At 38.3% G+C, this 25,129-nt stretch overlaps 2 non-coding genes across 2 annotated transcripts; both read left to right on the top strand.

The window, feature by feature from the left end:
* Nucleotides 1-2,713: 2,713 nt before the first annotated feature.
* On the top strand, nucleotides 2,714-2,786 carry trnat-agu (transfer RNA threonine (anticodon AGU)). Its single transcript has one exon. It is a non-coding gene; the product is annotated as a tRNA-Thr (tRNA).
* A 4,054-nt stretch (nucleotides 2,787-6,840) lies between these two features.
* trnat-ugu (transfer RNA threonine (anticodon UGU)) lies at nucleotides 6,841-6,913 on the top strand. The gene has a single exon. It is a non-coding gene; the product is annotated as a tRNA-Thr (tRNA).
* Nucleotides 6,914-25,129: the final 18,216 nt, after the last annotated feature.

The raw sequence follows: 25,129 nt of genomic DNA, 5'->3' as shown, positions 1-25,129 counted from the left end.
TCTCCCTTATAAGTGCACACACGCACACAGAGAGAGAGAGAGAGGTTTTGATCTGTGTGTAGTGTATAAAATAGATTGTGAAATAAAAAACTGAATAAAGAATAGGGAGATTTTGATTATATGATCAAAATCTTTGTCTCTCTCACACACGCGCACACACACACAATGTTAGATGTGCAGGAGAGATGGCATGAGGTCGTTGCAGTGCAGGTCGAGCACAAAGCTGCACACTGGTGTCGGCTCTACTCTCCCGTTTGCTGCCCTGTGTTTGGTCTGTCTGGGGTCCTGGGGGCGGTGATGTGGCCCATCGGTGGTTGCTGTGTCTGTATCGGGCCCCTGCCTGCTTCGCCGGTGGCTGGTGGGATGATGGGGTTTTTGCACTATATTTTACTGTTCTTTTGTATTGCGATTGTTGTGTAGGTATTGTGTAGGTTTTGTCATTGCTCTTTTCTTTCTATTGTCCCTGTTGTTCTAATTTTTGTATCCCCTTGTTTCTTATGCGGTCTGTCATTCCTGTGGGAATTTTTTTTTAAACTTTTTTGTATGTCACATACCGGTAGTTCTGTGTGTGTTCCATATGTTTTTTTTTTTTTTTTTGGTGTCTCCAGTATTGTTCTGCGGTGTAGAAAATGGTAATAGAAAAAAAATGATAGAAATCACTGATACTGTATAAATCACTTAATGATTTAATTTGCACTTTTGAAAATCTACCTATTCATTTGGTTCATTGCACATCTTGTGTTCATTGTTTGTGCACTGTTGTCTTTTTTTGTTTTGTTGTACTGTATAGCTTTTGTGTTGGTATAATAAAAAAAACAGATTGTGTAAAAAAAAAACTGAAAAAAGAATATAAACCCCAAATATCCAAACTCACTTTTAACAGAAGTCATCAAGGAATCACTGAACATTTTTGTGAAACAGTATTTTTCATTGAAAAACTGTCATTAAACATAAGAAGTACATTAAAAGGATGACTTAAAATCCAACAGTCAAGACAATGATGGAATCAGTTTTCATGCTCTCATTATGTTAAAGAAGAGTTTTGCTTATGGATCCTCTCAGAAATGAAAGTTCGTATGAACAGAACTGGTAACTGGTGCCAATGTTCGGCTGTTACCAATGTTGCTGAAAGATTTTCTCCCATTGTTTAGTCTTTGTTCGCAGAAATATTTTTACAAGCCTTGATACATATTGAAGCATTTAAGAATAATTCACAAATAAATAGTTTATTAAAAAAAGAGGAAACACTGAAAGTAGATTGCACACAAGCATGGCAATTTTCTCATTTTTAAGTAAATATATAAAAGGTATAAGATTATATTATGTGTAATAGCTGTTCCTAGTTGTACTGTGTATCCACCAGGCTAATATATATCAGAAATTCTCAATAATGACTTCATTTCACTAAAACACACCTCACTGTGTAAAATCACTGTGGATTACAAAAAGCTAACACACAAATATCATTGTAAAATTCAGACTCTGAGGTTGAGAAAATTACAAGTTAAAAAAGACAAGAAGACAGAGTCATCTATATCCCTCACCCTATATACCAACTATACACCAAGTTTCAAGATATTATTTGTCACATTTTTCAAATTCTGCTGCAGGAAACCAACCCTACCTCTTTATACTGACCTCAGCAGCCCATGGCATAAGCCCACCAGACCTTTGGTCCAGGTGAGCTAAAGATTAAAATTTCTCATATTTCTTAGTATCAAAAGGCACATATACATTATTTAATCAACACATAAAAAAAGAAAGAAAGCACAACTTTATTCATCACACACTTGTGAAATTTCCTCTCTGCATTTAACCCATCTGAAGCAGTGAACCCACACACGCACGCAATGAACACACACGCATACCTAGAGCAGTGGGCAGCCATGCTAACAGCACCCGGGGAGCAGTTGGGAGTTAGGTGCCTTGCTCAAGGCCATCCCATATTAACCTAATCTAATCGCATGTCTTTGAACTGTGGGGGAAACCAGAGCATCCAGACACAGACACAGCATGCAACTCCATACAGAAAGGCCCCCGCTGGCTGCAAACCCAGAACCTTCTTGCTGTGAGGTAACTGTGCTAACCACTTCCGCCACCCAAAATTATGCCTACTCAGGTAGCATTTTTTTTTTTTTTTTAGCATGACCCAGATTTAAACCAGGGTTGCTGCAGCCACAACACAGAGTACTAACCACTATACTCTCATGGCAAACTACTCAGAGATAGGCATAGAGTAACTTTCAAGACCATACCACTCATAGTTTTCAAGTTCTGCTCTGGAAACAAAACCTCAGACGAACCTGAGAGACTAAGTCTGAAATTGTTTCCATGGAAACATGAAAAATTTAAATTTCTCAAATGTCTTAGTATGAAAAGGCACATCTACATCACCTTGTTAATATGTAAACCAAGTTTCAAATCCGTATCATGAATAGTTTTGGATATATGCTCCGGAAACAAACATTGCTCTGAGAAACTAAGTCAAAATCTATTTTTTATGTAAAAATTTGAAAAATACTTGAGAAAGTAGCCAGAATGTACAGTCCACAGCCCACTCTACGATTAACACACTGCATTATTTAAAATGTGTGTCCTTTTTTTGTGAGGCAAATAGTAAACAGAGGCTAACTGCAGCTAGGAACTAAAGTTGTGAGTGATGTTACAGCAGTTTCTGTGGGCTGTTTTGTTTCAGCAGCTATGAAAGAGTTAAGGCTCCATAGCTCAGTGGTGAGAGCACTGGTCTAGTAAACCAGAGGTTATGAATTCAATTCTCACTGGGATCTAGATAAAAGAAGGGATATTGAGACCACTGACACCAGAAGGTAAGCAAGTGCTGCTCATGATTTCTCATCACCTGAAGGCCACTTTCTGCTGGTGAGAATGGCCTCATATGGGCAGTTGTGAGATCACTGAAGATCTGAAAGTGTCTTTGGTGTGCAATTTCTGCAAAGCACTTTGCCCTCAATGCCCATCAGGTGGTGTTTGTTTATATTTGGAGGCTACTTTGCAAAATTTACCAAGTCTTGTTTTTGGTGGTAATATACAAGTTCAGATATAAATTCATAAATCTGGGCTTGTTGTAATGTTTGTAGGCTGCTGTTTCATAGTTAATTATGCAGGAGAACTTTGCGCATAAAAAGAGCCCTGAAACCACATATAGGAAATTGGTATAAAAGTATTACATCATTAATATGCAATTATTATATCCATAATAGGTGTTATTTGTGGCACACGACCTTTTTACTCAGGTCAAAAGCAGGGTTCATACATTAGATACCCATTTAACCCTAAAAGGACCTAAACTACTGAGTGGGATCAGTTCGAACCTCAGAGGTGGTGTGCTGCTCAGTCTATTCAACTGACATCACTTTTTGCTTTTCGGAGTTTGTTACTCTATAGATTCTTTATCTAAAAGTATGTTTGTTTCAAGATTGATGAAAAAAAAGTGTTTAACAAGATTTTCTGTTGGGGTCCCATAAATGTGAGATTTGTTGCAAAAAATATTTCAGCAAGTTAGTCGCTTCTTTGTGTGTCTATCTTTGCCTATCTGTACGTTTGCATGCTTGTCTCAGATGTCTGCCATAATTAAGAATATAACTCTTTCTTACAAATTGTAGATAACTAGTGAACCTGTTAGTTATAGAGTTACTGAAATGTCTGATGCTTATCTGTCCATGCACTCTCCACACAGAACAACAGACAGTCCAGCAGATACAGAGGAAACTGACATTGTCTAGTTGTGAAAGTGACATTGTTTACTTTTGAAAATAGTCCAATGGTTGTTCTGGTCATAATATGTGTTACCAATATCTGCTTTTATCTTCATGTTTTGTGTTTAAATCCTTAGGCAAAGTGTTACTTCTTGATGTAGTTTGGACATAAAAAAAAAACTGCGAGCAGCTTAGTAATAAATGTATCACAGAAATTTCTAAAATGAGAGATTGTGAGCTGAGTTCTGGAATGTAGATAAGCTATAAATATTCTCAAGTTCTGTAGCAATAGTGTAAAATATTTCTGCCTTTTTATGTTCTCTGTGTACTTAAATGTCTCATTTTAAACTTAACTTGATAATATCATATAAATATATGATTTATATTCATATAAAGTTAGTAAACGGGTAATTTAAAAAAATACAGATGTTATAATGGACTTAAGTGATACAGATATATGGTTGGGTTTTTTTTACGTTTTTACATGCAATATTTAGCATTTCCTTTTTTTGGTGAAAATAGTGATTGCTGACATTACAACAAGTAAAAATAATTTGTTTGGGATATAAATAAAGGGTTAATACTGAGAAACCAGACTTGGCAAATTTTGCAAAGTAGGTTACATATGCTCCCTGACTATAAAGTTTCTTCAAAACATGTTGCACTCAAGTATCTATCAGTGAGCCTTTGACATCATAAACAAAAGACTTCAATTAAAACTCTAAAGGATTCTTATCATGCTGCAAATATTTGTAAGTTCCTGGTTACACAATTCCAACTTTTAGCACTAGGAAACTCGGGACAAGAACTCCATGAGATGTACACAGAAAAAGCATGAGGTTAAGAAAATTACAAGTTAAAAACGACAAGAAGACAGTCATCTATATCCCCCACCCTATATGCCAACTATATACCAAGTTTCAAGATATTATTTGTCACATTTTTCAAGTTCTGCTGCAGGAAACCAACCCTACCTCTTTACACTGACCTCAGCAGCCCATGGCATAAACCCACCGGACCTTTGGTCCAGGTGAGCTAAAAATTAAAATTTCTCACATTTCTTAGAATCAAAAGGCACATATACATTATCTTGTTAACATACATACTGTTAGGTTCACACCCAGTCATAACGGTCAACTTACTTCTCGGGACCACCGCCCTCGTACCACCCAGATGTCTGGGGGTTAGTCGCAAAGAAAGACAGGAACCCCAATGTAGTTCACATCTTTATTCGCAAGTTCCCCAATTAGACAAGAATACAGAGGGTTATTATATGTGAGTGTTATCTGTGTATAAATGACATCACTGTAGAGGGTGTGTGTGTGTGTGTCTATGGGGGGGTGTGAGTGAGTGACATCATTTTGATATCTGTGTCTTTGTGTGTGTGTGTGTGTGTGTGAGCAGGTCACATCTTAATTACATCATTGTTCTGATGGAATGTTCAAATGTATGTGTGTGTGTGTGAATCATAACATAATGACATATTTCTGATGATATGACATGATAGCAAGGTACAAACAGATTTTAAAGGTCATTGTCTACGTACACCCCTTCAGGTCAGGGCACTATGAACTTAAGATGGTGATGGAATTTTTAAACACAGATAATATATCTAGTCTATGAAGTCTAGTCAAAGAACATCAGAAATTAATGCCAAGTTAAACAGAAATAGTTTGAAGAATCTAAAAGCTAAAAGATGAAAAAGCTAAAATATTAAAATCATAATTCTTAACACATGAATGTGTGTCTTGTGCTAAGTCAGCAAATTACATCTTGATTCAGCAATATGTAGTAAACAAAGATATGTTATAAGAAACATAAACAAAGAAGTGCTACTTCACTGGAGAAAGGTCAAACATTCTTAACATTAGAATCATAAGGTCTTAACAACCCTAAATTATATTCTGTAATTATAAAACTCACTTAAAACTATAAAACTAACTTAAATCACTAAATGCAGCTTTAGATCTGGGTGTGTGTGTGACATCATCGCAGACCTTGTCGCTATCTAGACACATCTCTGATCAATAATACACATTTCATATCAAAAATAAACAAAAATGTTCTTAAACAATGTCTATCTAAAACAGAAGGTCATTTTAACTGAACAGAAATAAATCCTTTATATGTTTGTGACAAATAAACTGCTGGCTTCTTCGTCAAGAATAAATACTTACAATTATTTATAAACCTACATAATAATAAACCTAACACATACCAAGTTTCAAATCTGTATCAGGAATAGTTTTGGATATATGCTCCAGAAATGAACATTGTTCTTAGGAACTGATTCAAAATCTATTTTTTATGTAAAAATTTGAAAATTATTTTTTTCCAAAAATCCAAAATAGCAAAACGCAGCAGTTCACATGTTGCTTGATACATATACAAAGTTTCATGAAAATATCTTCAGTAGTTTTAAAGATATGGCCTGTAAATGAAAACATGACCAGATGGAACCCATTTCTATATCCCCTGCCAAACTTCGTTTGGGTGGAGGATAAAAAAAAGAATCAAAAATACTGTGGGTGGTAAAAGAGAGCAACAGGACTTGCTTGAAGATTCTTGAAGACGTTTCACCTCTCATCCAAAAGGCTTCTAAGACAGAAGAAGTATTTGGATGAGAGGTGAAACGTCTTCAAGAATCTTCAAGCAAGTCCAGTTGCTCTCTTTTACCACCCACAGTTTACTATGACCTGGATGACTGAGAATCTTCACAGACATGCAACCAAAAATACTGTTTGGATTTTTTTGGTTGGAGTTCTCATCACCTGAAAACCATTGGCTGCTGCTGAGGATGACCCCACATGAAGAGCCTGAAGATCAGGAGGTCACTCATGGTGCTTATGGTTTGTCTCTTGAGGGCTTGGCCTGTCCAGTGTTTTTGTTAGCTCAGATGAGAAAGTAGCCAGAATGTACAGTCCACAGCCCATTCTATGGTTGACACACCACATTATTTAAAATGTGTCTTTTTTTGTGAGGCAAATAGTAAACAGAAGCTAACTGCAGCTAAGAACTAAAGTTGTGAGTCATGTGACACCAATTTCTGCGGGCTGTTTTGAGGATCGGTGCAGGGGCTTCAAGGTTCTGCTGTGGCCCCAGACTTCAGCAGCTGTAAAAGAGTTAAGGCTCCATAGCTCAGTGGCGAGAGCACTGGCCTTGTAAACCAGGGGTTGGGAGTTCAATCCTCACTGGGGCCTGTAAGGGATACTTTTAAGGTAAAAAGATGATCCAGACAAAAGAGGGAATATTGAGAACACTGACACCAGAAAGTGCTGCTCATGATTTCTCACCACCTGAAGACCACTTTCTGCTGGTGAGAATGGCCCCATATGGACAGTTTAAAGATCAGTGAGATTACTCTGAATGAGACTGAGGACCTGAGGGTGTCTTTGGTGTGCAATTTCTGCAAAATACCTTGCACTCAAGTCACCATCAATGCGCAGATGATAACATCAACAAAAAAAAAAAAAGACTTCAAATTAAGACTAATATATAGAGGCACTGCCTAAAAGTGGAGCCCCCATCTGTTTCTGGTTTGTAGAATTTTCTTATATCATAGCCTGCCTCTTTTGTTTTATTTCTTTACCGTTATAGTTACTATACTGTTTCCTTATGTTGCACAAAATGTCAGGCGACAACAGTGACAAGTTACTCACTACTATACTGTCCCGACTACTACTCTACTTCACTAGTTCTTGGGTTTCCTGTGGCGGCAGGCATGCGCACACAGGACCGAAACCATCAGAAAACAACTCGATGGGTTTCTTTATGTCTCCACGCTCTGTGCCTATGGGGCTCTGCTCGCATGGGCCGAAGGAGCGCCACTAATATGAAGATTTAAATTTTAATTGCAGATAGGAGTGTGGTTCAGTTTAAGGTTAAACTGATTTCCGTGGTGAGTAAATACCGATAGAACTAGTGTTGGTGTGGGGATGTTCTAAAGCAGCCTGCAAAGCATGTCATTTAGAATGACAAATCCGCACGACTTGCAGTTGCTGCTCTCTAACAGTTCCAATACAGCCAGTCAGCCATCTGTCACAGAACACGACACATCTGGAGTTTGTTATTTTCATCTTTGGCACTGTGTCCATCTTAGAAACTCACTGCACTCGCGAGATAATCTGCTCTCTGACGTCATTTCTGTGGATTGAGCGGGACAGAAACCACCCCTCCCCCACACAGGTTTTTCCTCTGCTCTACACCAAAATCATAGGTGACATGCTTTCTTATTTTGAACACAGAATGGCAAATTTCACTGAAAAGTAAGCAAAATATATAAAGTTTTCAAGGTCTTTGGTTGAAATGTTTCCCCTCGTGGGCCAAGTTGTAACAGGAGCCAAACCATGCAGGCGATATTAAAGCTAAGCTAACAGAGCATGCGCAGGCAGCCTTTTGCCACCACTTTACCATCAGCTGACCTGTCGCTAGTGTATTGCTGTTTTCTTTCCTTCTCCATACTGTTTGAATTGATCAGTATAACTGGTTTCATAAGCCATGCTCATCATTAATCACTGTTTGCCATCACATTTACATTTACATTTATGCATTTAGCAGACGCTTTTATCCAAAGTGACTTACAAAAAGAGAATTAACAATCAAGCTACATAGAAGAAGTCTTAAAAGGAATATCACTAGAGGGAGCTTTAGAGTGTGAGTGCAAAAGTGGAATCAAGTGCAAGATGAGTGCAGTGAAGGGGAGGGGGAGTGTAAAGTCTAAGTAAAGTGCAGGACAAGAGGTGTTCTCTGAAGAGCTGGGTCTTCAAGAGTTTCTTGAAGACAGACAGGGACGCCCCTGCTCTGGTAGTGCTCAGTAGGTCATTCCACCAGCGTGGGACGACACATGAAAAGAGTCTGGATTGTCTTGTGCGCGGTGCTGGAACTGCCAAACGGCATTCTTTTGATATCCAGAGTTGAGAAAGAGTAACCTTAGCCTTTATCAGAGCACTCAAGTAAGTAGGTGCAGACCCAGTAAGCACTTTGTAGGCTAGCATTAGTGATATGAATTTAATGCGTGCAGCCAGGGGTAACTAATGTAATTCAATTAGCAGAGGGGTCACATGTGCCCTTTTGGGCTGATTGAAGACCAGGCGCGCCACTGCATTCTGGACCATCTGAAGTGGCTTCACAACACAGGCTGGGAGGCCTGTTAGAAGGGCATTGCAATAGTCAAGTCGGGAAATGACCATTGTTTGTACCAGCAGTTGGGTGGCCTGTTGGGTTAAATATGATCTAATCTTCTCATCTCATCTCATTATCTCTAGCTGCTTTATCCTGTTCTACAGGGTTGCAAGGCAAGTTTATTTATATAGCACATTTCATACACAATGGCAGTTCAATGTGCTTTACAGAAGTAAAAACAAAACAGTAAACAATAGAGAATAAAATTACATTAAATAATTTTATTTTTATTCTAATATATAATATTAAAATAATTAAACAATTAATTAAAAGAATTAAAAGAAAATAATAAGAATTAAACAATAGTAGAAATAAAATAATAAAATGAAGTAGTAGTTCAAATAGGAGGAGAAAAAGAAAAAAAAGAAACCAGCAGAATAAAATAGAATAAAGTTAAAGTTAAAGTAAATTTGAAACATGCAGAGAAAGTAAAAATTATAAAAAATGTAAAGAAGACAATATTAATTATTTAACAGAAAGCATCTGAAAACAGCTTGGTCTTTAACCTAGATTTGAAGCTGCCAACAGAAGGAGCATTTTTAATGTCCTCTGGCAGTTGGTTCCATAGCTGTACTGCATAGTAGCTAAAAGCTGCTTCACCATACTTTGTTTTAACAACTGGTTTCAATCGTAAATTTTTCTGTTTCGATCTGGTAGATCTGATTGGGTTAGGCCGCTGCAACATATCAGAGAGGTAATTGGGCCCTGTACCATTTAGAGATTTGTACACCAGCAGCAATGTTTTAAAGTCAATTCTGTAGCTTACTGGAAGCCAGTGAAGGGACCTTAGAATTGGAGTAATGTGCTCTGTTCTTTTTGTTCATGTGAGAACCCTAGCTGCTGCATTTTGAACCAGCTGAAGTCGTTTGATGGTCTTTTTTGGCAGGCCTGTGAAAAGGCCATTGCAGTAATCAACCCTACTAGAGATGAAGGCATGTATTAGTTTTTCCAGATCATTTTTTGACATAAGTTCTCTTAGTTTGGAAATGTTTTTTAGGTGATAAAATGCCGTTTTAGTGATTGCTTTCATGTGACTGTCAAAGTTTAGCTTGCTGTCAATGAAAACACCAAGATTTTTAACCATTTCTTTAGTTTTAATCCCTTTTGTGTCAAGAATAGTGGTAATCCTGAGTCTTTCATCTTTTTTTCCAAATAGAATTACTTCTGTTTTATCTCTGTTCAGCTGAAGAAAATTTTGTGACATCCAGCTGTTGATTTGATCGATACACTGGTAGAGACATTCAAGGGGGGCATAATCATTAGGTGATAGAGCAAAATAAATTTGGGTGTCATCTGCATAGCAGTGATACAAAATTGAATTGTTATTGATAATTTGCCCAAGTGGGAGCATATAAAGGTTGAAAAGTAATGGTCCAAGAATCGACCCCTGGGGGACACCACAGGTCAATGACATTGACGTTGAGGAACAATTTCCCATGGTAACAAAGAAGCTTCTATCTTTTAAGTATGAATTTAACCAATTTATAACTTTACCAGTCAATCCAACCCAGTGTTCAAGTCGATATAGCAGTATGTTGTGATCAACAGTATCAAAAGCTGCACTGAGGTCCAGTAATACCAGGACCGATGTTTTGCCTGCATCAGTATTAAGACGTATGTCATTTACAACTTTAATCAGCGCTGTTTCAGTGCTATGATTGGCACGAAATCCTGACTGAAAATTATCAAAACGGCTGTTTGATATCAAGAAGGCAGTTAATTGATTGAAGACAATTTTTTCAAGGATTTTCCCGATGAATGGTAAATTTGATATTGGCCTGTAGTTATTTAATACTGAAGGATCCAGATTAATTTTTTTAAGTAGGGGCTTTACAACGGCTTTTTTTTAGGGACACAGGAACAACGCCAGTCTCCAGGGATGTATTTATAATTTGAAGCACATCTGTAATTATAAGATGAAGAACAGACTTAAAAAAGTTGTTGGGCAGAATGTCCAATTCAGATGTTGAGGAACTGAGATTTTGTACAGTTTTTTCAAGAGTCTCATAATCAATTAAACAAAATTCTGACATTGTGTTGAAGTTATCTATCTGTGTTATTGGTGATTGCAGTTTTTCAATTTTTTGCAACTGAGATATATTATGAGGAATATTCTGCCGTATTTTATCAATTTTACCTTTGAAAAAGGATGCAAACTCATTGCATTTATTAACTGAGAGAAGTTCAGGTGCTAATTGTGGTGGGGGATTAGTTAGCTTCTCTACTGTTGAAAATAGCACATGGGCATTGTTCATATTCCTGCTGATGATATTGGAGAAGAAAGACTGTCTTGCTTTACGAATTTCATAATTATAAAGCATCTCTTTATGGATTTGATAATGGATGTGAAGTTTAGATTTGCGCCATTTTCTTTCAGTCTTTCTACATTCTCTCTTTAGCAGTTTAACAGCCAGGTACTGCTTCCATGGTGCTTTCTGCTTATCATTGACTCTTTTGATTTTGAATGGAGCAATATCATCCATAATTTGGGTCATATTTAAATTAAAAATTTCCAGTAAATCATCTACAGAGTCTGACATTTTGGTTGAGTTCTGAGAGAGAGCTTGCTCAAAGAGAGCACGTGTTGTCTTTTATGACTCTCCTACCTATAGTCGTTGAGCTGTTCTGAATGTGAGGAGACATAGAAACATCAAAGAAAACACAGAAATGATCGGATAAGGCCAGGTCAACAACAGTAGTAGAAACAGTAAGACCCTTTGTGATGACGAGGTCAAGAGTATGACCACGAGAGTGGGTCGGCCCCTGTACATGTTGTACTAGGTTGAAGTTGTCAAGTAGTTCTTTGGCATAAGTGTTATCAGTATTATCTACATGCAAGTTAAAATCCCCAGATATAATAAGACAATCAAACTCTAAGCAAATGACTGATAACAGTTCACCAAACTCTTCAAGAAAGACTTTGGCTGAATGTCTCGGAGGCCGATAAATAGTTAATAATAATATGTTAGGAGAGCATGTAACAAGTGCACATAAGTGTTCAAAGGACTTAAAATCACCAAGTGAGGATTGTTTACATTGAAAAGAGACTTTGAATATATTTGCGATCCCTCCACCTTTCCCTTGTCGGGTAACATTCAAAAAATTAAAATTTGGGGGAGCTGCTTCGATAAGGGTGGTAGCACTATTTGCTTGATCCAGCTAGGTTTCAGTTAGAAGCAAAAAATCAAGATTGTGTTTACAAATAAGATCATTAATTAAAAATGACTTGTTTAAAAGTGATGACCAATCCACCTATAAATAAAAATAAAGCAAGAAGGAAATATATTTTTTACTTTATTGTTTTTGCCATTCCCTTTTGCTTTTCCTGATTGCTTTTTTTTTCTTTTTTTCCTCTATTGCTTTGCCATTTGTTTGAGTGGCCAAACTGTCAATCAGCTGGCTTTGGATGAGCCTTCCTGCCCAGGTCGAGTAATCAGTTCCTGCACAGATGAATCCAGCTTTGTGCAGTGTGACTGTGGTAGCAGTTTGAATCAAGGAGTGAAAGTTCCTGATGATATATTATCATCATCATAGTTCCTCTATGGATACGCTGCCCATTATCTGGTCTTATTCGTTTACAGTTTTAGTCTTTTTTATGGTGCTCTGTGGTAGTGGGGACGTCACTGAGTGTTGGCTCTGGGTGGGAAGGAATCAGGTAGAACTGCCAGGTAACACGTAACAAGTTCCAGCTGTGTTTGACAACTGGCAATTTATTTATGTCTGTCTCTTATATTCTTGCAGGGAAGCCAGTAACCAGAGAAAGAACTGAGCAATCCAACACTGTGTGTGTGTGTGTGTGGGGGGGTGCTTGACAGAGGTTTGCTGAATTCATGTGGTTATATCAGCTGTAGATGAATGATGGTTCTTGATGCAGTGCCATCTAACAGATCAGAGATCACAGGTGTTCCGCTTTGGTTTGCACCCTTGCCATTTATGTGCCAAAATTCCTCCAGATTGCTTGAATCATTTAAGATTCAAGAATCCGATTCTTTGAATCAGAGAGTGAAATATCCGAATCCCTTCATATCATTCTTTGAGAACCATTATTTTGAAACATTTCAATAATTTTCTCATGCATTTATTGACAAATCATTTGACAGATCTTTGGCCCATCTTTGTTACTCAAAGACTAGGGCTTTGCTGGATATGGATTTTGTACCAAATCATTATTATAATCACCTGTTGACATCACCTGTTTCAAATCACACCATTATTTCATTGTTTTACCTCATTATTTCAACATTTTTTAGAATGTGTTTGTGGAAGCAATGGTGTGGTTGAGTGCCAGTTTGTGAATGGAAAGTGAGGCCAGGGAAGGTTAGTGGCAAAATGATCACACCTGTTGTTAACTAATGGTGTGTGTGTGTGTGCGCGCGCGTACGTGCATGCGTACATGCGTGTTTCCAGTGATGGCTGAGCTGACAAGGGGGAAAGAGCTGAGAGGAGGGAGGCAGCTGGGCTTCGGCCCGAGTGTGTGTGTGTGTGTGTGTAGAATTGTGTGAAAAGTGATAATTGCTTTCATTAAAAAAAGGTCTGCCAAAGCAAAACCCCACCTGTCCCAGTGCTTCAGCGTCCACCACAATCAGAGAAGCATTACAGTGTTACAGGCCTGAAATGGAGGAATGGATGTATATTCACAAATGAAATGAAGAAGACCGGAAACACAAACAAAACATGAAATATCTTTTGTTCATACTGTCTGCAATGAAATACAAGTGAGTCAAGATGGCACCGCAAGAGTGGCAGCTAGTTGTAGTAGCTCCGAGCGTGTTTGTGTTTTGGTATGTTCTTGTACTTTTCTTGTTTCTTTCTGCACTACTCTCAGTCGGAAGTGTGCATCTAGGCAAGGGAGTAACTTTGATTTTGACATTGGTGGGGACACAAAAGTGATCCAAGGCAGAGCTTCCGAAAGGTGTGTTTTTTTTTTTTCCATTAGCAATCATAATTTCATGTCATGCAGGTCTTATAGGTTAATAAGGGCAGCTGTGACCTAATGGTTAGGGAGTTGGTCTTTGGATCCCAGGGTTGTAGGTTCAAATCCAACCCCTCTATCCATGGCTGAAGTGCCCTTGAGCAAGGCACCTCACCCAACATTGCTAGAATCTGCTGATTTATTACTTTTACACCACACAATTCCTAATTTGTGTTTAAGCAGTCGTTCTGTCTCTTCCACAGAAATACATGAAAATAAGAATTAAAAACTTTAAGCATTTTTAGCATTAAATATTGTTTTTTTTTAATTCAATATCTGTATTGTTTGACATTGGGGAGGGGTGTCTCAAAATTCACTTATTGAGTGCCTTATTGAGACACTCATAAATAGGTGCTCCTGGTGGCATTTTCTATTCTGTAATTAAGCTCAAATTTAGTTAAAATGATATTTGGATATATAATTTAGTGATTGCCTATTATAGCATGATTATGATTACATTAGTATTGCATTTGTAGTATACCCCCCATTTTTTTGTCTTTTTGTTGCCCCTCCATTTTCCATATTATGTCTTTTTGTTGCCTGTTTCTGTGTTCGTAACGTGTGTTATGATTTTCACTGCAGATGTGTTTGTGACTTCTTTTATGTTCGTGCTGCAGTTAACAATATTCGTCTGTAGGTGGCAGTAAATGACCATGGATTTGTTGTATCTAGCCAAGCCTGGTAGTAGTAGAAAGAGGTCTCTGTAAAACGGTGAACGCAGCAGACTCAGCAGCTGTCACACTGTTGATTCTGAAATGCAAGTCGCACATCTGCATGGCCATGCAGTAGCCTACATCTGACTACTTACATTCTGTAAAACCATTAGGTCTATAAATTTGACATTCATTCATCGAGGATATTATCTAACACCAAGTTACATTGCTCCAGCATTCCTTTTCTCTGCAGCTATGCAGTAGCCTAGCTCTGATGCGTCCTGTCACGTTGCTAAACCTGCCTAAGGAGCCGCAGCAATACTTTTATGAAGGGTTTCCATACATCAAAAGGATTTTGTTGAGTTTTTAAAGCTCGACGGAAACCCTGCACTTACATTCTTGACTTTGAAGAAGAATAAACGAATATCTCGTTTCTTGGGAGGGGGGCCGTCATCCATGATACTCAAGTCAGCATGCGAGTCATAGGGCAAGCATGCATGGACATCGAAGTCCAGCTCAATTTGTAGGCTGACGGAGAGTGGGGGGTGCGTGGGGTAGGTCAGGTGTGTACGTGTGAGATACGGGGGGTTGATGGGCAGTCACGGCTGCTGTGGGAAGTGTGCTGCTTTTACAGCAGATGGAGTGACAGCTGGGATAGCCAACCATGTAAGTTAGCGAGAAACAGGTAGCTAATCAGAGAATGATATCTATGTTAGAGGGGGGATTATTAGCAGTGTCATACATTTAACCCTTTGTGTGCCATATAATCATTGCTCAGGTTAGGACATCGGTTTTATTGATCGTGATTACACAGTAGCGGCTGAATATTGGTAGGGACACGTCCCTAGTGTCCCTACCCAAAATTACGCCCTAGCATCTAGGGATGCACTACTCGCGAGACTGTGCATTTGTATTGTTCTCTTTTTCTTTCTGGGGCTACTTAAATCGGCATCAGCGGACCCTTTTAGCCACGGCTCCATTGTTTACACTCGGGAGCAGCTGTTAGCACTGTGCAACCTGAAGCACATAAGGCCACACTCCCGGTACTCCCTCTGCAGCCTGGTTAGCGCCTCCATCTTATTAGGGAGAGATCTTACGTTTCCCATGATGACAGATGGTATGCATGGTTTATACCGTCTTTTCTTCTCCTGGCACTTCAATCCAGCTCTGCATCCCCTTCTCCTTAATTCCACAGGGATCACCGGTCTTTCCTGTGAGACTTGGCTGAATGAACTCTCACCGGACTCACACGTCACTCTGGACGGATTTCAACTCGTGAGAGCGGACAGGAAAGCCAAAGAGAGCGGTAAGCGGAAAGGAGGGGATATAGCGATGTTTGTGAATGACAGGCAGTGTAACCCGGGGCACATCAGGGTAAAGGAGCAGCATTGCAGTAAAAACATTGAACTGCTAGCGGTTACAGTTCAGGTAGAAATTAAAACATGCTGCACCCTTCTGTTAGCAGTAGGCAGCGAGTGAAGTCTGCTGAATGAGACTCAGAGTAATGAACCTTTTAGTGAATCACAACTCGAAGTGGGGCTTCATCTGCCACACCCTCTTATTCTCGATACACACTTCAGAGCCTCATTTGGCCATCACTATTGGACAAGGTTGAACAAAATATTGTGATTTGTTAGTGGCGAGCAAGCAATTAATTATTTGTTGATGCCGAAAGCAGAGGCAAATAGTTGTTTGCAAGACACCAGTAAATCACAATATTTTGTGAAAACTGAGTTCAATAATCGTTTTATCATTCATTTTTTTGAAATACTGATTATAAAGTTTGTGTGACAATTCAAACGATGACAAATAAATTGATGCACGTTAACAAAAGTGCAATGTACCTGCGCATGAGCAGACCATTATTTGTAGGCAGTTATTTACAGTTCGCTCAGCCAATCAAAACGGCGTAAAAATGATTTGAATGATAATTAACAATTATTCGAACAATTATTCAACTTCATCCCAGTTATTATTCACCGATATTCACTGAGCTTCAGGCGGATAATTGTTTTAGTATAAATACACAAGTGATTATTTAAAAAAAAATCATTTAAAAATCATTTATTTCAAAAGCAGCAGGCAAATGTAATGCACACAGACGTGTGTCACTTATCTATGCCGACTCACATAAAATACTTTATTTTGAAATAGATAAATAAATCACAATTCCACCGTACTTTTGAATAGTTTTAGTCCAAATTTCATTGCATCTTTAGTGCTTTAAGAACAGCAATTTTTTTTTCATAATCTGTAATTCTTCCTCACTTACAGTGACAAAGCGATTGGCCGCCATTTTGCCAAGTCTCTCGAGGTGATTATCGAGAAATAATCCGAGTTTCGTGATCAATCAGTGCACGATTTCTGATAATCACCTCCATATTTATACTAAAACAAAATATCCAACACACAATACATTTCTGGAGTTGTTGACTCGCTAAATATGAAAGAAAAATGTCGAGAGCATATTCTAAAGAAGCATGGCTTACTGTTTGTTCAACCATTTTTTAATTACATTGTTAATTTGGGACACATTTTCACTGATTTAAGTTTTTACTTTCTCCTCAGTGACACATTTAAAGTCATTTATTTGTTGCATTTTTATTAATGACATAAACAAATCAAATTTCAGTAACAGGATTTTAAAAAAACCTCCAATTTTACCATCAACATATTCTATATTGTATAAACATATTAGAAATTTTATATTATATATTTTCCAAATTATTTTTTTCTACAATTCTGTATGAACAGATAAAATTAAGAAGAACAAGAAAAAAACATAAATACAAAATAAAATTTTATGAACCTGAATTGATTGAGGAATCAGTTTTACAAACAGATAAACAAATGGTGCAATTGTGACAAGGAAATTAAAACATTCATTTTCTGGTCATAATTCATTCAAACATATATTTGCTGCTCTGATCAGAAGTGTCAGAATACACCGTGATATCCTTAAGATTTCATCACTTGAAACAAGTGTCCAATGGAAAGTAGAAAATCAGTAAATATGTATGAATTTGGAAACATAAAGCCAAAAATTCTGTATTTGGATGTTACAGTTAAATTGTTTACTCACACTGTTACAGTTAAATTGTTCAGTTAAGACACACTCAATAGAGAGGCCTCTGCAGTACAGTTTATTGGAAAATCATTTCTTTGTTTAACGCAGAAAACATAATAGGCAGTCACAGCTTCTATTTTTTTTCATTTTGATTATAAAATGTGATATAAATCCTCTGTAATATCCTTCTACATATGGAAATTTACTGAACATGTAAAATTTCATGAAAGCAGGTTATCTGGAACCTGAGACTTTTGATTCTGGGGGAAATAGATTTTTGGAGAGGGGGGAAAAAACAGCAACAGATTTTAATGGAAATGGTTTTAGAAATACAAATTTGGTTTAACATGTTTCCACTCAGGGGCAGCACGGTGGTGTAGTGGTTAGCGCCGTCGCCTCACAGCAAGAAGGTCCAGGTTTGAGCCCCGTGGCCGGTGAGGGCCTTTCTGTGCGGAGTTTGCATGTTCTCCCTGTGTCCGCGTGGGTTTCCCCCACAGTCCAAAGACATGCAGGTTAGGTTAACTGGTGACTCTAAATTGACCGTGAGTGTGAATGGTTGTCTATGTGTCAGCCCTGTGATGACCTGGCGACTTGTCCAGGGTGTACCCTGCCTTTCGCCCGTAGTCAGCTGGGATAGACTCCAGCTTGCCTGCAGAACAGGATAAAGCGGCTAGAGATAATGAGATGAGATGTTTCCACTCATTATTTTCTCAGGAAATTGACATGTACACTCACTGGCCTCTTTATTAGGAACACCCATACACCAACAGTTTTATGCAGTTATCTAATCAGCCAATCCCTTGACAGCAGCACAATGCATACAATTGTGCAGATACAAATGAAGAGCTTCAGTTAATGTTCACCAAATAGAATGGGAAAAAATATGAAATATTCCCACCATCCATTGTAAAATTCTAATTCTGGATCATGTGCAAAGTCAGCTTAGACAGCTTTTACAAACTGAAACTACGATGCTTACTGCTTGTATTCTTAAACCTGCTCGTAAAAAGCAAGCACCTGTCCTGAAAAAGCACTTTTCACCATCTTCTACCCAACTGCTCTCATTGAACAATGAAGCAACAAATGCTTCCTGATGCATGCCCCAAAAGTGTGAGAAGCATGCCAGAGACTCCATGTCAGGAGATTGGGTTGTTTTATTTGCAAAACCCTTGAAGCTCACCAATTGCTTTTCATGCAAATGGGAGTCAAAATACACTCCCCCAGAATAAAAGTCCATTTCTGGTGCAGTCGCTCGCTTAAAAATAAACAAACAACCAATGGAAACTTAGGCATGGTTCCAGAGAGCAGGCCAGGAAGGGCAGTTTGGGGGCCCTGTGGTAGTTAGTTGGACAAACCCTGCTATGCAGCTGGGGCATTAGCTCAAGTAGTAGAGTGCTTGCTTTGTAGGTAAGTGGTAGTGGGATTGATGCTCATGTTTTCCAAAACAGCAACTGCCACCTTGCTTGCATTTTAGAATGAAAAACTTTCTTGTCATCTTGCAAACCATCTGAATCATCTGCACTTTCAGCCAAGTCAAGATCAAATTTCTTTCACCACATTCAAAGCAGCACATCTGTGAAAACAGCCACTACTTGGATTAAACCCACAACCTTGGCACTGTTTGCAACAATGACCAAATCAACTAACTGCACACTACGTTTCTGCTGATTTGCTCCTCTGATGAGCTCCGAAGGTTAGCTTACACAGATTCCTTTCAGTTTGCTTGTCTTTATTTCTTGAATTGCTGGCTGACCTCAGTAGTGTGCAGTTAGTTGATTTGGTCATTGGTGCGAACAGTGCCAAAGTTGTGGGTTTAATCCAAATAGTGGCTGTTTTCACAGATGTGCTGCTTTGAATGTGGTGAAAGAAATTTGATCTTAACTTGGCTGAAAGTGCAGATGATTCAGATGGTTTGCAAGCTGACAAAATTTTTTCTCTATAAAATGCAAGTAAGGTGGCAGTTGCTGTTTTGGAGAACATGGGCATCAATCCCACACCCTCTTACATTTTAAGCAACACTCTACCACTTGAGCTAATTTCCCTGCTGTGTCTCAGGGTTTGTCCAACTAACTACCGCAAGCCCTCCAAACTGCCCTTCTTGACCTGCTTGTTGCTCTCTGGAACCATGTCTGAGTTTCCATTGGTTGTTTGTTTATTTTCAAGTGAGCGACTGCCCAGAAGCGGATTTTATTCTGGGGGAGTGTATTTTGACTCCCGTTTGCATGAATACCAGGTGGTAAGCTTCAAGGGTTTTGCCACTAAAACAACCCAATCTCCTCACATGGAGTCCCTGGCATGCTTCTCACACTTTTGGGGCATGCCTCAGGAAGCATTTGTTGCTTCATTGTTCAATGAGAGCAGTTGGGTGGAAGGTGGTGAAAAGTGCCTTTTCAGGACAGCAGCTTGCTTTTCACCAGTAGGTTTAAGAATACAAGCAGGTAAGCATCGTATTTTCAGTTTGTACAAGCTGTCTCAGCTGACTTTGCACATGAGTGAGAGTTGGAATTTCATAGTGGATGGTGGGAATATGACAAGCCTGTTGAAAAATGTGAGTCGGAGATACTGAGGTCAGTCAGCAATTCAAGAAATAAAGACAAGCAAACTGAAAGGAATCTGTGATAGCTAACCTTCGGAGCTCATCAGAGGAGCAAATCAGCAGAAAAGTAGTGTGCAGTTAGTTGATTTGGTCATTGTTGCAAACAGTGCCAAGGTTGTGGGTTTAATCCAAGTAGTGGCTGTTTTCACAGATGTGCTGCTTTGAATGTGGTGAAAGAAATTTGATCTTGACTTGGCTGAAAGTGCAGATGATTCAGATGGTTTGCAAGATGACAAATTTTTTCTCTTTAAAATGCAAGCAAGGTGATAGTTGCTGTTTTGAAGAACGGGGGCACCGATCCCACTACTGCTTACATGTTGTTACATTCTGGTGGCCAGAATGGACAAGCGGGTTAAGCGAAAAAGGACACGTCTACCCATCTTAAGTCTAAACAAATTCCAATCTTATCTTGGCTCTCCCAGCACTGCCTTCAAGGCCGTCGCTGTAGAAACACGATTCTCCCCCTGGAGTTCACTGCAGTGAGACACTCTCTCTGTGTGTTTTTTTTCCTATACTTTCTTCTGTCTGTACTATGAAAGCTAAGTCGAACCGGAGTCAAATTCCTCGTGTGTGTAACATACCTGGCAATAAAGTGCTTCTGATTCTGAAACAAGCACTCTACCACTTAAGCCAATTCCCCTGTGGTATGTTAGGGTTTATCCAACTACCACAAGCCACCAAACTGCCCCTTCTGACTTGTTTGTTGCTCTCTGGAACCATGCCTGAGTTTCCATTGGTTGGTTGTTTATTTTTAAGGGTTCGTGGTTGCTTGGCTCTGTGGGTGGCTCCAGACCAGTTTGTCTCACTGAAGGCTGAACACCACTGCTGCCTGAAACATCACAAAAATGAGGAAATAAGAAATGCCACAACTGTGTAATTTTTGTGGCATGTTTGAGATCTGACAATTATTTCTTCACCCACACCTAAAGATTTGTGATATAAGCTATTATATCCTTATTATTCTGGACAGAATATAGGCTATATATCTCATGGATATATAAATTAAATAATCAAACAGCTGTATTTCAATTGTCAATGGCAATGCTGTTGACCGCAGCAGTGATTTCAATACTGCATTTTTTCTTACTTTCTATGATGCTACTTTTCTGGCTGCCAAATAGAAATAATTTGTTCAGTTGGACATTTGAGCTTCTATTTGGAGGGTGGAGAAATGTTTCTTCTTGAACGTATCACACCTCTCCATGTTGGAAAGTCTTGGGCACAGCCTCTGAACCGAGAATATTTAGGGGTGTGATATTTAAATGACGATGGTTTTCAGATGCCACATTTATCAATGGCCAACCATTCTTATGCCGTGATTGGTCAGATAGGAATGTTTCACGAATCACACATGAACACTGTCGTATTCTGATTTCTACACTCAGACCTGGTTTCTATACAAGATTGGTAAATGATGGCCATTATTTTTGTTTATACTTGTGACCATTTAGTGGAATTCCACAAGTTTCACCTATTTTTATAATCACTGTGTTTCTGTGTAAGCTGCATTTTTTTCTTCACTACTATTTATCGCATATTATTCTTGCAAAAATAAAAAAAATAAAAAAAATAAAATGCACATTGTAGGACTGTTGTGAAAAGTAAAAACTGAATCAGGAAAAAGGTTGAATGCTCATGTTTTCTGGTCTTGTCCCGATATTCAGACTTTCTGGAAGGAAATGGCAACAACCATTTAAAAATATTGGGGTTTTAATATCAGTACAATTTTCACATCCCTCTATCTTGGACATATTGCTGATGGATTAAGTAAAGATGACACTTTCCTCCAAAAGACAGTGTTGGCCACAATAAAAAAAAGCCATTACATAATACTGGCTTGAGAAAAATTGCCTGTTGCCTTCTTTGTCAATATTGTTAAACAACTACACCTTCTCCAACAGGTGACTTCCTCCATACGGCTCCAAAAAGAGCTGGGAGAAAAACTGTGGGAAACTGGTGTGTTTTTCCATAATTATTCTCTGTCTGGATATTCTGTTTTGAATTAGGCAAATCTATGTTTATTTACTGATCGTCACATGATCTCGTTATTTCTCTCTTTTTTCCTTTGTGCTTTTTTCTTAACTGCTTCTTACTAGCTGTTCCTAACGTGAAAAAAGGTTTATAAATAAAAATTTTAAAAAAAGAGAATTCAGTAAAATTAGGTTCGAAGAGCATGCAAATTATGGATCTTATTAGTTCATTTGTCTTCAGTATAATAAAACTGCTTTACTGTTTTATGATACTATTATACAACATGCTGCATCAATATAATCCCTTTATAAATATTCAGACAGAAAGAGAGACTCTCATCAAAATTTCTAAAAATCATCAGCAGAACTGCCTACAGTATAAACAAAACTGTGTGAAAGTTTTTGTACAGTGCAGTTGGATTTCCTGTCACTGTGGGCTGCAGAGCACAGTAGTATAGTGCAGAGTCTGATACAGCAGCAGAGGAGATGAGCAGATCCACTTATTTCTTCTTTTCATCAACTTTAGCAGACATTCTTGGAGGAAGTTTGAACAATATAAAGTAGGAACTCAGGTGTAGATTTTGGATGCTGTATGTACCATTGCAGGTTGTTGACTGTACCAGTGAATTTTCTGTAGCTGCAGGACAGAGTGACATCATCACCTTCATGTCCAACTTCACGAGTGAAAAGTGGCTCTATTGAATCTGCCATGGAGTCACCTGTCATAGAGGACATAATGTTTTTAACCTTTACATAATCAAGCCAGAACTACACAAGTCAGCCCCCCATTCTGCTGTTTCTTAAAACCACACAGATTAATTAATCATTAATTCAACACATATTTTTGAATTAAAAGAAAAAATCAAAACTCACCAAGTGAAAGCCACAGACATATTAATATAACAGTGAACATGATGAATGGTCTTAGCTGAATTAAAATATTCTGAGGATTTTCTGTAAGCTAATATGGAAACATCATAAAGGTTCAAGAAGCATCATGAAGCTCCGCCCCCACAACATCACATGATAGTGTCACTTACAGTGTTGTCAGATTGAGTTGCTGCAGCATCCTGGCTTTACATTCAATTCAATTTTATTTGTATAGCACTTTTAACAATAGACATTGTTGCAAAGCAACTTTACAGAGCTATATCAAAGCCAGATATAAATTTATGCCAGTTGAGCAAACCTGAGGTGAAAGTGGCAACTCTTGAGACGACAAAATGAAGAAACCTTGAGGGAACCCATCCTCATTTGGGTGATAACAGACAGCGTGATTATAAATATCTCACTTCTATAACTGTGCCCTATATAGTGCAAAGGGGCAACTGTGTAACCAGGAAATTCATTGCAGTTTTGGCATGAAGCCTATTTTGTTGAAGTTATTGTAGGTAGAGTCCCTTCTAGAAACTACATTTCCCATCAGCCCACTTCCGCATTGACCTGCATCACGCCAGGGCGGGATCATCTACGTCATCCTCCAGGAAGGCATAACCCGCCTGGAAGCGCCTAGCTCTTGGTCTCTCGTGTCCGGATTCCAAGCGGTCTGGACGCATAAAGAGATACCCTACACCAGAAAACCAGATAAAGATGTCTTTTCTTTTTCTTTCTTGCAAGATCCATGAGTTAGCGCGATTTCTTGTTTACCACTGGCCACGGTAAAAATCCAGAATAGCATGATTTTAAACTCAGTGAGTTACAACCGGTTTCATTCATTAAGTACGTACGACTGCAGCTCAAAGCAGTTAATTTATAATTAGGAGCGACCAGAATTCCTCCTGATTAAAGCGCTGTGCACAGTATTAATCAGAGACTTTGATTTCCATCACGACTGTCATCGGATCAATCAGTTCTCTGTCCATGGATTCAACTCATGGAATCGACTCATGTGCTCCACAACGGCGAGACTCAGAAGTTTTAGAACATCTCCATAATCTCGCATATAAGCAAAATACTGGAAGTAAGACTGAAACATTTTGGGCATACATAAAGATCAGTCTTAGGAATTTAGCTTTTATTGAAATAGTGTGAATTTAAACCCAGGTTTATCTGTTACACTGTTAAACACGCAGCGTGTTGATTTATTTTGTTCTATGTTCTCTCAATTGTTTTAATAGATAGATTGCTGCATGCTTCTTTGCTATCTTTTCCAACACCCTTAGTTTCATTATTATCAAGATTTCAGGGGATTTGATAATGTTATAAGTAGGTGGAATTCCTTTGTCTCAAGGCAAACCATGAGGGGATCTTCATCTTCCCCCAACACCTCGGATAACATTCCAAACTTTACATCCCCCTCACTCACACACACACACACACACGCTCAGAGATAATAAATTCATTTATTAAACAAACTGTGTTTTATTTGTGTGAACAATATCTGAAGTCCCCAATCTCCCAAAGAATTCAAAAAGGTGCAGATGATTTATGTAATATGGTAAGTGATTGTAATAATTTGGAATATACCATAATTTAGCTGTTTGGTAATTTATTATTAAGCACCAGGATTAATGGGATGATTTACTTTGAATGAGTCACTGATTCACTTTGAATGATTCACTGATTTGATTCACTTGAACGATTCACTTGAGTGATTCACTTCAAACGATTCAAATGAGACTGATTCATTTTAATTATTAACCTTCAAATTTAATGAGACTGATTTAATGAGATCACTTAATAATTACTAAATGCACCTACAGTAAATTGGTGCCCCGTGTGAGGAGATTGGTTTGTTGACTTCTTGAATATTGTTGCAACAACAGATAAACCATCAGTTTAATTCAGCAACTGCTAAGGTATATCCCCAGGTGTGTAAAACGGTTAACAGTAGCATGATAACCATATCACAAATACTCATAACCTATTCATAACTTAGGATAAGAGAGCATTTCCAAACAAATAAACCTTTTTAATTAATTACATGGTTAATATTAATTAATAAAAAATTAATTAATAATTAACTCATTGATTAATT

The sequence above is a fragment of the Neoarius graeffei genome, chromosome 1, assembly GCF_027579695.1.
Source record: "Neoarius graeffei isolate fNeoGra1 chromosome 1, fNeoGra1.pri, whole genome shotgun sequence".
Classification (NCBI taxonomy): domain Eukaryota; kingdom Metazoa; phylum Chordata; class Actinopteri; order Siluriformes; family Ariidae; genus Neoarius; species Neoarius graeffei.
Note: the sequence above shows the minus strand (reverse complement) of the source record. Positions and strands in the feature narration are given on the sequence as shown.